The following is a 13,092-nucleotide window of genomic DNA, read 5'->3' on the forward strand; positions in this document are numbered from 1 at the left end:
GATTTTTCATCGTAAAAGCATTTAGTTTCTATTATTTTGCACCTAATAATAGATGTCTAGTGTAATATCAGCTCATATGAAATTGATACGAGTATTTGCAACATTGTAACCTCCCCACAAAAATTTAAAAAGACAGAAATATTATATTATGAATGCTAATGGACATTGCGCTAAGTGTAACCTCTCCACCGAAATTTTAAAAGATAGAAACAATAAATGAATGGGAGCCAAACGTAACCTCTCTAGCAATTAAATTTAATGACAATGAAAATGAGAATCGCAATCTGACTCAAATATAAATTCCTCACAAAAAATTAAAGTCTATTCAGTGATAAGAAATCTCAGTGACAATGAAAATTCAATTACACCGAAATATCGGTCTTTGGCCCTGTGTAAAACAATCAGAATTAAAGTCTTACCTCATTGTAACTGCTAGTCAAATTTCTGCTCTTATTCTTGCGCACGGCTTGGAGGAACTGCATTGCAAATAATAATATTCCTTTTTTCTGTGATTTTACTGAAATTTTTCTTTAAAAGAAGTGGAATGAAATGGGAAGTGCAACGAAATCGTTAGTTCAATAAAAAATAAAATTTTTTGAAAAATGCTTTTGAAATAAAAAAATTATTATTGGGGGACTTGTTGGAAATTAATTACAATAAATAAATTTTACATTATCTGATCATTACCTTAATTAATAATATACCTCATTCAGCCTCTTGACCAGTGTTGCCGACAGACTACATCACACAACCGCACTGGGCTGCTACCACTGACCGAGCGCTCTGCATGACGACTACAAGCGTACTGCACGTAACTGAACAGAGCTACTGACTCCCAACGACAACAGAGCTACAGACTCGCAACGACTGACTGACAGACTGAGAACCGCTCGCAACACTCGCGCGGTCAAGTGCAAACTCTCTGGTCACAGATGCTACAATGCCTCGCCATCGCTGCTACGTTACATATGTGTTTCATAACCCTCCACTGGGGGGGCAAAAATTTGGCAGCGATGGTGAGTCATTTGGACTTGCCAAGCGTGGCAAAATTTTTCATTAATTAGTCAACTTGTACAATTTACAGAATGTTTAGATACATGAATTAAATGTGGTGCACATGCACAGAGTACAAAACATTTCAGACAAAGACAAGATATGAGTACAAAACATAGTAGCAAATCAGAAAAATATATATACAAATTATTTGACAGAAAACAAAGTGCACAGGCACTGAAAAAATTCTTTAGCATATTCAGAACAAATAAACAGACTGGCAAAAAATATTATGTTGACAAGTGACATGAGTGCACATGCACTGGAGTTGAGAACATACAATGAGTAAGAAATGACATAAGTGCATACGCACTGAAGTATTGATCATACAGAATGAGTACAAATCATATTGAAAAATGAGAAAAGTGCACGGGCACTGAAGTTCAATAGAAAACATATTAACACCTAACGTAAGTGCACATGCACTGTAGTTCAGAACATATCATCAAAATAAAAAATGTATATACAATATAAGAGACAAGAGTGTACACATACTGTACTTCAGAACAAATCGAAAAAATATCTTTAGCATTTTCGCAACAAATAAACATAATGGCAAAACATCATGTCGACCAGTGACATAAGTGTACTCGCACTGGAGTTCAGCGTATCGAAAAAAAAATGTATAGCCGTGAACATAAATGACGTTAGCAAAAAATAATTTTCACTATGTGACAAGAATTAGGATAGGAAAGGGAAGGATTGCATCATGGTTGTAGCACTTTAGATTGCACACAGCTGTTCTGAAAGTCCATATCTTTCCACAGAAGTACAACACCAAGTGACACAATTTGCAGTTCTTTTCCCATCAGAATTTATCAGTGGAGCCAAGACACTGAACGGTCGTAGTAATGTTCCATGTTCTCATTTTGGCAGTACATTAGGTACACCAAACAGTGGGACCATAATAACGTCTTCACCGCTCACGGTGGTGGACAGCATGTCGTGTCAACACCACGCTCTTACAAGGCACACCAACGTAGAATTAGTGCAAAACCAAAGATAGTGCTCCATGATCACTAGGATAGACAGGACAAATGGACATTGCAGTAATTCAGGGTAGTTAGCTCATGAGGTGAAGGACATTAAGTCACATAATATTGACAATTACAGTCTTCATTAGTAGTTTGTGGCATTCATAGCCCAGTTATTGAACATTTCTGTACCAAGTATGTAGTATTACAGAAAAATGTTCATTAATTGTTTTACATAGAATCAGTAGCCTTCTTTTCCTAGTTACAAAGCATTATTAAATAATCGCATTCTTTTCCAGTTACAAAGTATAGCATAGTTAATTAATCATTTGTCATTTCAATATAGTATTAATCATTAGCCTTCTACTAACTACAAAGCATTATGAAACAATCGCATTCTTTTCCAGTTACAAAATATAGCATAGTTAATTAATTATTTGTCATTCCAATATAGTATTAATCATTAGCCTTCTCCTAATTACAAAGCATTATGAAACAATCACATTCTTTTCCAGTTACAAAATATAGCATAGTTAATTAATTATTTGTCATTCCAATATAGTATTAATCACTAGCCTTTTCCTAATTACAAAGCATTATTAAACAGTCACATTCTTTTCCAGTTACAAAGTATGGCATAGTTAATTAATTATTTGTCATTTCAATATAGTAAGAATCATTAGCCTTCTCCTAATTACAAAGCATTATGAAACAATCGCATTCTTTTCCTGTTACAAAGTATGGCATAGTTAATTAATTATTTGTCATTCCAATATAGTATTAATCATTAGCCTTTTCCTAATTACAAAGCATTATTAAACAGTCACATTCTTTTCCAGTTACAAAATATGGCATAGTTAATTAATTATTTGTCAGTTAATTAATCATCTGTCATTTGAATATAGTAAGAATTATTATCCTTCTCCTAATTACAAAGCATTTTCATTTCCAATTACAAAGCATAGCATAATTAATTAATCATTTGTCATTCCAATAGTAATAATCATTAGCTTTCTCCTAATTACAAAGCACTATTAAACAATCACATTCTTTTCCAGTTACAAAGTATAGCATTGAAAACAAGAGTTAATTAATGGCATAATTAATAACATATTCATGGAGTGACATTAATTATTGGCACTCAGTGGCCAGCAAGTATTGAATAGAATAAAACATATTCATCATTCAGTATTACTCAGATCATTACAAAGTCAATATTAAAATCAGTTAATTACAGTCATAGCATTAATAATCATGGGCATTATAAGTAGTCTCATTACAATAAACAGTGGCAGTTATTAGCTAGTGACAAAGCATTATTTTATATATATATATTTTTTTGTCTCATTAAGAAGTCATTACTGAAGTGACATACTATTCAGAGCTAATCAGCATTACTCAGAACTTTCTCAAACTGGTATCACTATTTGGGACTGGTAATACATTTTTTTTTTTTTGTTAGCAATGCATTGCGTTGGGATCGATAATTAATTGCTGAGGCATAACACTATTTGCTTTTGACCTATTGCTGCAAATGAGGATAGGTAACGTCATTCGTCATGAGTCAGCTGTAGCAAGGTTATGTAACAAGGCAGCATATGTGATCACATTTATAAATGATAAACACAAATGGGTAAAAAAAAATGCAAGTACAAGAACAGGTATAATAACTAACAGGTTTAGTAAGTATCATGAAAAGCTTCTCCTGGAAAAAATACAAAATGGATTATTGACCTGAAAGAAGAAACGCACACTATGCTGAAAAGTAGTGAACTTCGAATTAACAGGTAGTGAAATGTGTATAAAAATGTGTTCCATAGCTGTCCTTTCCAAAACTTTCCGTCATCCTACTATGTAATATAACACCTGCTGTCAAAACAAACTGCAACAAATACTTAAATAACTACATAGCCTAAATATAACTTCAACATTATCCTCATCTGTAAAGAAAACTTCATTATCCATATCATCAAAACTTCATTATTATCATCACCTGTAAAGAAAAACTTCATTATTCATAACAGCATATCCTTCATCATTATTCATCAGTATTCATTATCATCTGCAAAAATTCACTTCATTACTCATTATACAACTATTCCTTATCTCTAGCATATTTCATCACTAAAACTAAGATGTGTAGTTCTGTCTGACAGCCTGCACCAATCACCTTGTATTCTGAAAGAAAAAATTAGTTAAGACTGCTATTCTACGATGAGTATAGTATATTCTTGTTAATGCCTGCCAATCCTGATCCATTTACTCTTCCTCATAAAGTTATTGCATCTTCTTTCGTTTATTCCGTAGGTGAAATTCCCATTTCTGTTGAATTTATTTCTTACACGCATCATTTCTTTCTGAAATTGATGAACAGAGATTAACGTCCTGCATTTAAATCATATACCCACTAAATAATGACTGGTTTATGGTGACACAATTAACCATACAGCATAACATGACAGAAAACGTAATAGGTCAAAGACATTGACAGTGTTCAGATGCAAAAATGTACACAGAATAATACAGTGCAGCAGCAAAAAATGTAAAACAGTAACGATGTTGAGATGTCGTAAGGCAAAAGTATGTCAAAGTCACTGGTGTGTTATATCTTAACTATTTTACAGTGCATACAAACAAAACTGGAATACAATCGTATACACAAAAAAATGGAAAATGTGCACGGTCTGATGTGTAACGACAAGAAAAGCGACCTGCTAACCTTACCTTGCCGGGCACTTGCCAAGAAAAAATACGATAATCATCAGTAATTAGTCATGTGAATATAATTGCATTAGTAAATGGCATCATAGTGTGTTGAATCATAAAGTGTCTTCATTCAATAAACGGTTTAATGTTTGAGATATGGTGGTTGCCTTTCGATTTTCTGGTTCTCAAAGTTTCGACGTGTACAACATTGGGGTGAGGGATGCTGCGAATCCGATATGGACCTGCGTATAGAAGTTCAAATTTACTGCACTTACCTTTTAATTTGTTGGATAAATAGTGTGTCCGTACTAATATTTTCTGTCCAACGTGAAAGTCTCGGCGTCTACAAACCTGTTTTTGCTGTCTTCTCCGGCGCTCTGCGGCACGTTTGATGTTGTTCAGCGCAATGTCAATTATTTCGTGGTGTCTTAGTCGACGACATTTGGGGAAGTTTACTAATTCTTTAATTTTGTTTGGTGGTTCTACGTTTTTCAGTATAACAGACGGAGATAGCATAGTGGATTCATTTGGAATAGAATTAATTACATCTTGGAATGAAAGTATGTGTGTATCCCAATCAATATGTCTTTTGTGGCAGTATATTCGGCACAGCTTACCAATTTCTTTCATTAATCTTTCACAGGGGTTCGAAGAAGCGTGGTACCTGGATATATAGATCGGAGAAATGTTTCTGGCTCGTAACATGCGTGTCCATACGCTACTACGAAATTGAGATCCATTGTCAGAAATTACTTTCAACACATGCCCTACATGAGATAGAAAATGTTTTATAAATGCTTTCGAAACAGTTTTAGCAGTAGCTTTGCGTAATGGAGTGAAAGTAACAAATTTTGAAGTGAGCTCAACAGCGACAAAGATGTAGCAAAAACCTCTGTTAGTTCTCGGAATCGGACAAAAAATATCTACAGCGGCCATGTGTCTTAGTTTAACAGGTATAATGGGATATAAAGGAGGAATATGTGAAGTGGTGTCTGATTTAGCTTTCTGGCAAATTTTACAAGACGCTAAAACTCGTCGTATACGTTTCTCCATGTTGGTAAAATAACAGTTCTGTCTCAGTATAAGAAAACATTTTCGTGCTCCGTAATGTGCGTAACTTAAATGAGTGTACCAAATTAATTTGTTAACCAGTTCGTCAGGAATGCATAATAACCAATTGTTGCTGTCAGGATGAGAGCGGCGAAACAGAATGTCATTGCGTACAGTGTAGTGGTTCCTAATCGTAACATTTTTCCTATCTTCCCAAAGGTGTTTAATTTCTTTCCACACATTGTCTTTATTTTGCTCCTTTGCTATGTCCTGTAATGACGATGAAATAAAGTTTTCAAATGCAACTTGCTGAATGTACATGACACTGAAATTTGTTTTGCAGAAGTTGGTTGCTACGTCTTGCTGATTGTTGCCGAGAGAACGCGATAGTGCGTCTGCTATAACATTTTGTGTGCCGGGAATGTGAACTATTGTAAAATTAAATTCTTGTAAATATAGTTTCCATCTGCTTAATCTATCATGCGTGAATTTGGCCGAAAGTAAAAATTGTATCGCTCTGTGGTCTGTGTAAACGGTGGTATGTCTGCCATAAAGAAAGTGCCGAAATCTCGTAAAAGCCCATACAACACATAATGTTTCCAGTTCTGTAACGGAATAATTTCGTTCAGCAGGTGACAAAATGCGGCTTGCAAATGCGATGTTTTTAATTACTGTCGAGCCATCTTCTTCAATTTCCTGGAAAATGTGTACGCCTAAAGCGGTGTTGGAACTGTCGGTGGCAATGGAAAAATTTCTGGTAAGATCTGGGTGCGATAAAAGTGGTGCATTCAACAGAGCATGTTTCAGGTTCATGAATTCAGAGTGTGCTTGCTTATCCCAAGACCAAATACTGTTTTTACCTGTTAATTGGCATAATCTGGGTGTGTCTAAAGCAGAATGATGAATAAATTTACGAAAAAAGTTAATTAAGCCCAAAAAACTGCGTAGTTGTTTCTTCGTCGTAGGAACACTAATGTCACGTAGAGCTTGAAGTTTTTCCGGATCAGGTGCAATGCCTTCTGCTGAAATTACGTGTCCAAGAAATTTTATAGAAGTTTTGCCAAAATGCGATTTACTGAGGTTAACTGTAAGTCCTTGTGCACGAAAAGTTTGTAACAGTTGTTCAAGAATCAGATTGTGTTCAGACCAGTTAGCTTCTGCGATAAGAATATCGTCTACGTACGTCGTAATTCTGTCTTTAAGTTCTGTCGGAAGTATTGTGTTCAAACCGCGAATAAAAGCTGCAGAAGAAATAGTTAAGCCGAACGGTAATTTGCAAAATTGATAACAGTCGCCAAAACAAAGAAATGCTGTGTATTTTCTACAATTCGGATGAAGTTGAATTTGCCAAAATCCCGATTTCAAATCTAATGTGGAATAAATAGCTGTACCATGAAATTTCTGTAAAAGTTCCTCTAGTGTCTGTGGTCGATCTGTTTCATTAATAATAATGTCATTAATGTGACGTGAATCAAGTACAAGGCGAAGTGAGCCATCTTTTTTCTTAACAATATGTAGCGGGTTTATGTACGGACTAACTGCTGGTTCTATAATTCCTTGGTCAAGCATATCCTGCAATTCTTTTTTAACCTGTTCTCTGTGGATATATGGAATAGGATAATGCTTTACTTTAAATGTGTCGTGCGGTTTGACTTGAAATTCATACATAAAGCCGGACATAGTACCAGGAATGTTGTCAAAAACTGGAGCTTGCTGTAAAAGAATTTTGTGTAATTGCGTTCGTTCGTCGTCTGTAGTTGCACTGCTTTGTCTAACTTTATCGGAGATCATTTGTATTACGTCGTAGTCCACTTCGTCTGGAGTGTTATAGTTGTGTACGTACCTATCCGTGAACAATGTGGGATTACAGTCTATGTCACGTGTTGCGGAAATGACCTCTGTGCGGTTAATTGTTTGCTCTTCCGCAGATAGTGAGTGCTGAAATTCTAAAGCAAGTTGTACATTTTCATCCTTTAACATTAAATAAGAATTCTGAAAATCAATAACTGCGTCATGTTGTACCAGAAAATTCGTACCTAAAATAACGTCTGTTGTCAATAAAGGAACAATCCAAAAATTAGAGTGAAAAGTATGACTTCCAATACAAAATGATAAATGCGTCTGTAATTTAACGTCTACTCCTTTACTCGGTACTGCTCCTTTCACTTTTGTTTTGCCTAATGGTAATGTCGGATACGTATTCTCTTTGTTGCACTCGTTGAAAGTCTCCTCATTTATTACTGATATTGGTGATCCGGAATCAATTACTGCTGAGAATTTCGATGAACCAATTTTAATTTCGATAATAGGATGTGAAATGGTTTTCTGAATAACTGGTCTTTCCTGTAAAAGAGTGTCTCTGATGTCGTCAAAAGTAATTACATTTTCGTGAACAACATTTTGCGTGTCTAAGGTAGTGCTTGTATTATTGGAAGATGCGTCCTGTACATTATCTAGTCAGATTCTATCTGACGTGTTATTATTATTAGGAGGATTCTGTGGCATTTCGACTATTTGAACTGTCCTATTACTTCTTCCAGACGTGTTACGCTCTGGATGGTACCTACTGTCGGGTTCATTCATGAGAATATGTTCTTGCGTATGATTTTGCTGTTGGTGAGACCGACTGTTATTATATGTACGCTGGTAATTGTGCTCATCGTTTTTACGTCTGTCGTAATAGTCATTCCTATACGGTGTATTGCGATGGGAATTGAAATACTGTCTTCTTTGTACATAGTTGTTTCTCTGCTCCCGTGCGTTACTATTTGTTGGACCAGGGACTATACGTCCACGCGGCGAAACATTAAAGCCTGGTTGACCTTGTGTATTCCATTGTTGGTTAGGTATGCTAACCGGCTGGTTTTGATGTTGTTGTTGTGAAACACCTCTATTGTTACTAAAGTGTTGTTCCTGTTGCTGAAAATTTTGACGGTATTGATAATTAGAATTTTGCCTGTTATTAAAGTTTTGGTAGTTGTCGTTCCTAAAGCGTCTGTTATCTTTCCGATTGAAATTACGTCCCTGATCATAATTGCAGTACTGTTGTTGACCTTGGTTGTTACACGAAAAGTTTTTGTTTACAAAAGAATAATCAGATTGCTGTACTTCCAAGAGCTGTAAAAGATCTCTGAATGCTGAAATGTTTTCTTTTTGCTGCCCCGTTAGAAGTGACACTCGTAATGACCGTGGTAATTTGGAAATGCATAATTGTATAAGTGCGGATTCACTGTACGGTTCACTTAGGTACTGGTTTTGTTGCACCATGTGCTCAAAAAATTGCGTAACACTGGGAAAATTTGTGTTCTCATAATTTGGTAAGTTAATTAATTGGTCTTTAATTCCGCGCTGTGTCGTCTTCGACCAGTACGCTGACATAAAAGCATTCTGAAATTCCTCTACTGAATAGCATTGCCTCGCGATCGGTCTCATACGAGTTGCCGGTTCGCCTTCCAAAAAACTGCAAATAAATTCAAGTTTATGTGTTACAGGCCAAGTCGGTGGAAGAGCAAAGCTAAATTGTTGAATCCAATCCAGTGGGTGAATCTGCGTTCTATCGTTTTTAAAAATTTTAAACTTTCTCACTGACAGAAAATGTTTGTAATCGAAATTATCATCTCTGTGTGATGGAACAGGTTCAGGATCGTAAGAGAATCTATTGAACTGTGGTTGATCGGAATCTAAGTCCCGTACTCTCTGTAGATTACCCAAATTATACGCGCTGCGTGAGTCTGACACATGTTCATAAAGTGGCGTCTGTTGTGGTATGTTATTAACTGAAATGTTTTTCATCTCTGTTACTTCTTGTTGTAAATTTGACAACTTCCTACGTAACGTGTTGTTAGATGAATCGATCTCATTAATTGTCTGCTGTAAATTTTGAAATTCAGGTGTTTGGATAAATGAAACCGGTGCAGTATCGTCTGATTTATTGTCATTAGTATTTTCGATAACATCAATACGACTGGCCAATTCATCACATTTTTCAGTCAGTATTTTAACCTGATCATCGGTTTTAGAATCAGACGCATTAATCTGTTTTTGCAACTTACGCGTAGTTTCACTCAGTTTTTTAACATCAGCTTTGATGACATCGCAATCCTGTGTTAGATCTAATTGTTCGAATCTGTCTGTCACTGTTTGAATATTTACTGTGTGTGTATCTGTTTTTGATTTAAGATCAGAAATTTCATCCCGTAATTCCGCGTTCAACTGTTCTATGGTATTAATTTTGTCGGACACTGTAGTAATATTATTGTCTACATACGTCTTCGCTTTCGCGAACATTTTACGTTTGTCCTCTTGTCTTTGTGCAGTGATTGTTTCCATAACCTGACGTTTGACTTTATTTTGATCCTGAATAAATTTGCGGAAACGCGTATCACTGTTCTGTATGTGCTGATTAAAGCGCTCGTTAATCTGAGTGTTTTGCTGTTCGAATTTCGCGTCTATCTTTGCGTCCATTGTGCGCGAAAGTTCTACCGTCATTGCTTTAAACTCGTCCCGTAATTGTGTAGCTTTTTCAGAGCATTGTTTAGCGACTCCGCTAATTTCGTCTCTGAGTGTTTCTGTTGCGGCTGTTTGCATTTCCCTTAATTCTTGCGCAACAGACTTAATTTCTTCGCTATTTTTTTGTGAACAAGCCTCAATTTCCACGCGCAACTGTTCCTTAGTGTCATGACACTGCGCGGCAACGGCTCTAATTTGTTCACTAAGCTGTCTGGAATTGTCGTCTAATTTTTCATTCTGTTGTCTGACCTGTTCACTAAGTTGTTTGAGATTTTCGTCATTATTGTCAAGTTTCTCATTTAAGTGTTTGGAATCATTATCCTGTTTTTCAGCCATTTGTCGTAAAAATGCCATAACTTGATCCCACCCAAAAGTAGCTGTTGCATTCTCACTACTGTGTGGTGGTATATGTGCAATTGTCACGTTTTGTGCGACCATTTGGTCATTCTGCATTTTAGGAAAAGGTTTGCCAGTCAAATGTACACTATCAGTCATTGTTTCGGAATTAAATAAATCCATCCTACTTTGTGTGATCTGTTCATTTTCATTAGACAAATTTGTCTGTTCGTTACTTGAGTTTTCCAAATCGGGTGTGTTAAGCTGGGCAGCGCTCATTACAATAGAGCGTTCTGAGTCATCAATTGTCGTCAAATTAACAGACGAAATAATTGAGTTCGTTTGATCATTATCAGGGTAAAAGTCATCACTAGTGGTTGGAATGCACTGATTGTTAGTGAACACAGGATTGTCATCATTACACTGCGTGTCATATGTCTTATCGGTAAAGTTGTTTGAGTCGGTAATTTCATTCATAATACCTCGCGATACACTATTCACAGTCTTTCGCGGCATTTTTACAATAGTCACAATTTTTCAGAAAATAAATAAGCACAATGCAAAAGCAACACACAAATACAACAGAGCAACGAATTGCCGTTGACCTGTAGAAAGAAAGTCACAAGTTAATAAAAGCGTAGCGCCAAATCCTAATTATATCTAAGCAAATAAGAGCGGATATCTGACTGTTGCTCAAATGACTCTCAACGAAATACGATCCTGGCAGGGTCGCCAAGTGTAACCTCCCCACAAAAATTTAAAAAGACAGAAATATTATATTATGAATGCTAATGGACATTGCGCTAAGTGTAACCTCTCCACCGAAATTTTAAAAGATAGAAACAATAAATGAATGGGAGCCAAACGTAACCTCTCTAGCAATTAAATTTAATGACAATGAAAATGAGAATCGCAATCTGACTCAAATATAAATTCCTCACAAAAAATTAAAGTCTATTCAGTGATAAGAAATCTCAGTGACAATGAAAATTCAATTACACCGAAATATCGGTCTTTGGCCCTGTGTAAAACAATCAGAATTAAAGTCTTACCTCATTGTAACTGCTAGTCAAATTTCTGCTCTTATTCTTGCGCACGGCTTGGAGGAACTGCATTGCAAATAATAATATTCCTTTTTTCTGTGATTTTACTGAAATTTTTCTTTAAAAGAAGTGGAATGAAATGGGAAGTGCAACGAAATCGTTAGTTCAATAAAAAATAAAATTTTTTGAAAAATGCTTTTGAAATAAAAAAATTATTATTGGGGGACTTGTTGGAAATTAATTACAATAAATAAACTTTACATTATCTGATCATTACCTTAATTAATAATATACCTCATTCAGCCTCTTGACCAGTGTTGCCGACAGACTACATCACACAACCGCACTGGGCTGCTACCACTGACCGAGCGCTCTGCATGACGACTACAAGCGTACTGCACGTAACTGAACAGAGCTACTGACTCCCAACGACAACAGAGCTACAGACTCGCAACGACTGCCTGACAGACTGAGAACCGCTCGCAACACTCGCGCGGTCAAGCGCAAACTCTCTGGTCACAGATGCTACAATGCCTCGCCATCGCTGCTACGTTACATACGTGTTTCAACATATAGGACCAGCGCCACGACTAGGAACACTTTCCAACAACGTGTATACGAACCTAAGCTTTCGCTACACAGTGAAACAAAACTCAGACTGTTGTTTGCAGCTGAAGGGGTCGCTCTGAGGCCGGGGTGTAAATCTCCCTGATTTGGCAGGATGCAGACCGAGGTTCAGAGTGGCGTCATGAGGCGCAATCAAACTGCGTTCAAGATTATTCCATTTGTTACTCAGAATAGATGTAGTTGCCTTGTCCTCCGCGATGGCAGGCGGCTGCGGATTCCGGACAGGAATCCGCTTAATCTGACAGCGGACTCACGGTTGTCGAGTACGCCGACTCAGCTCGGAACGGAACCGAGGGTTGACGAGGTGTCCACGCCCCGTGGGTAGCCCTGGTAGGAAATGGCGGTGAGTGTGACGTGTGTTTGATTCACACTTCGTTTCCGAGAGTACTCAATCCCTCCCACATCATTGCCCGTGCTGTTCCCTCAAGTGGACTGCTATTTCGGATGCCGCAACATTCTGCTGAACGCTGGATATGGCCGTTCGGTCTCGGTGTGACGCTGGAGCTATACACTGAAGTGCCAAAGAAACTGGTATGGGCATGCTTATTCAAATACAGGAAGATGTAAACAGACAGAAAACGGCGCTGCGCTTAGCAACGCCTATATAAGACAACAGGTGTCTGGCGCAGTTGTTAGATTGGTTACTGCTGCTACAATGGCAGGTCATCAAGATTTAAGTGAGTTTAAACGTGGTGCTAAAGTCGGCGCACGAGCGATGGGACAGACGTGGATGGGACACAGCATCTCCGAGGTAGCGATGAAGTGGGCATTTTTCCGACGACCATTTCACAAGT

This window comes from Schistocerca americana, chromosome 2, assembly GCF_021461395.2.
Source record: "Schistocerca americana isolate TAMUIC-IGC-003095 chromosome 2, iqSchAmer2.1, whole genome shotgun sequence".
Classification (NCBI taxonomy): Eukaryota; Metazoa; Arthropoda; class Insecta; order Orthoptera; family Acrididae; genus Schistocerca; species Schistocerca americana.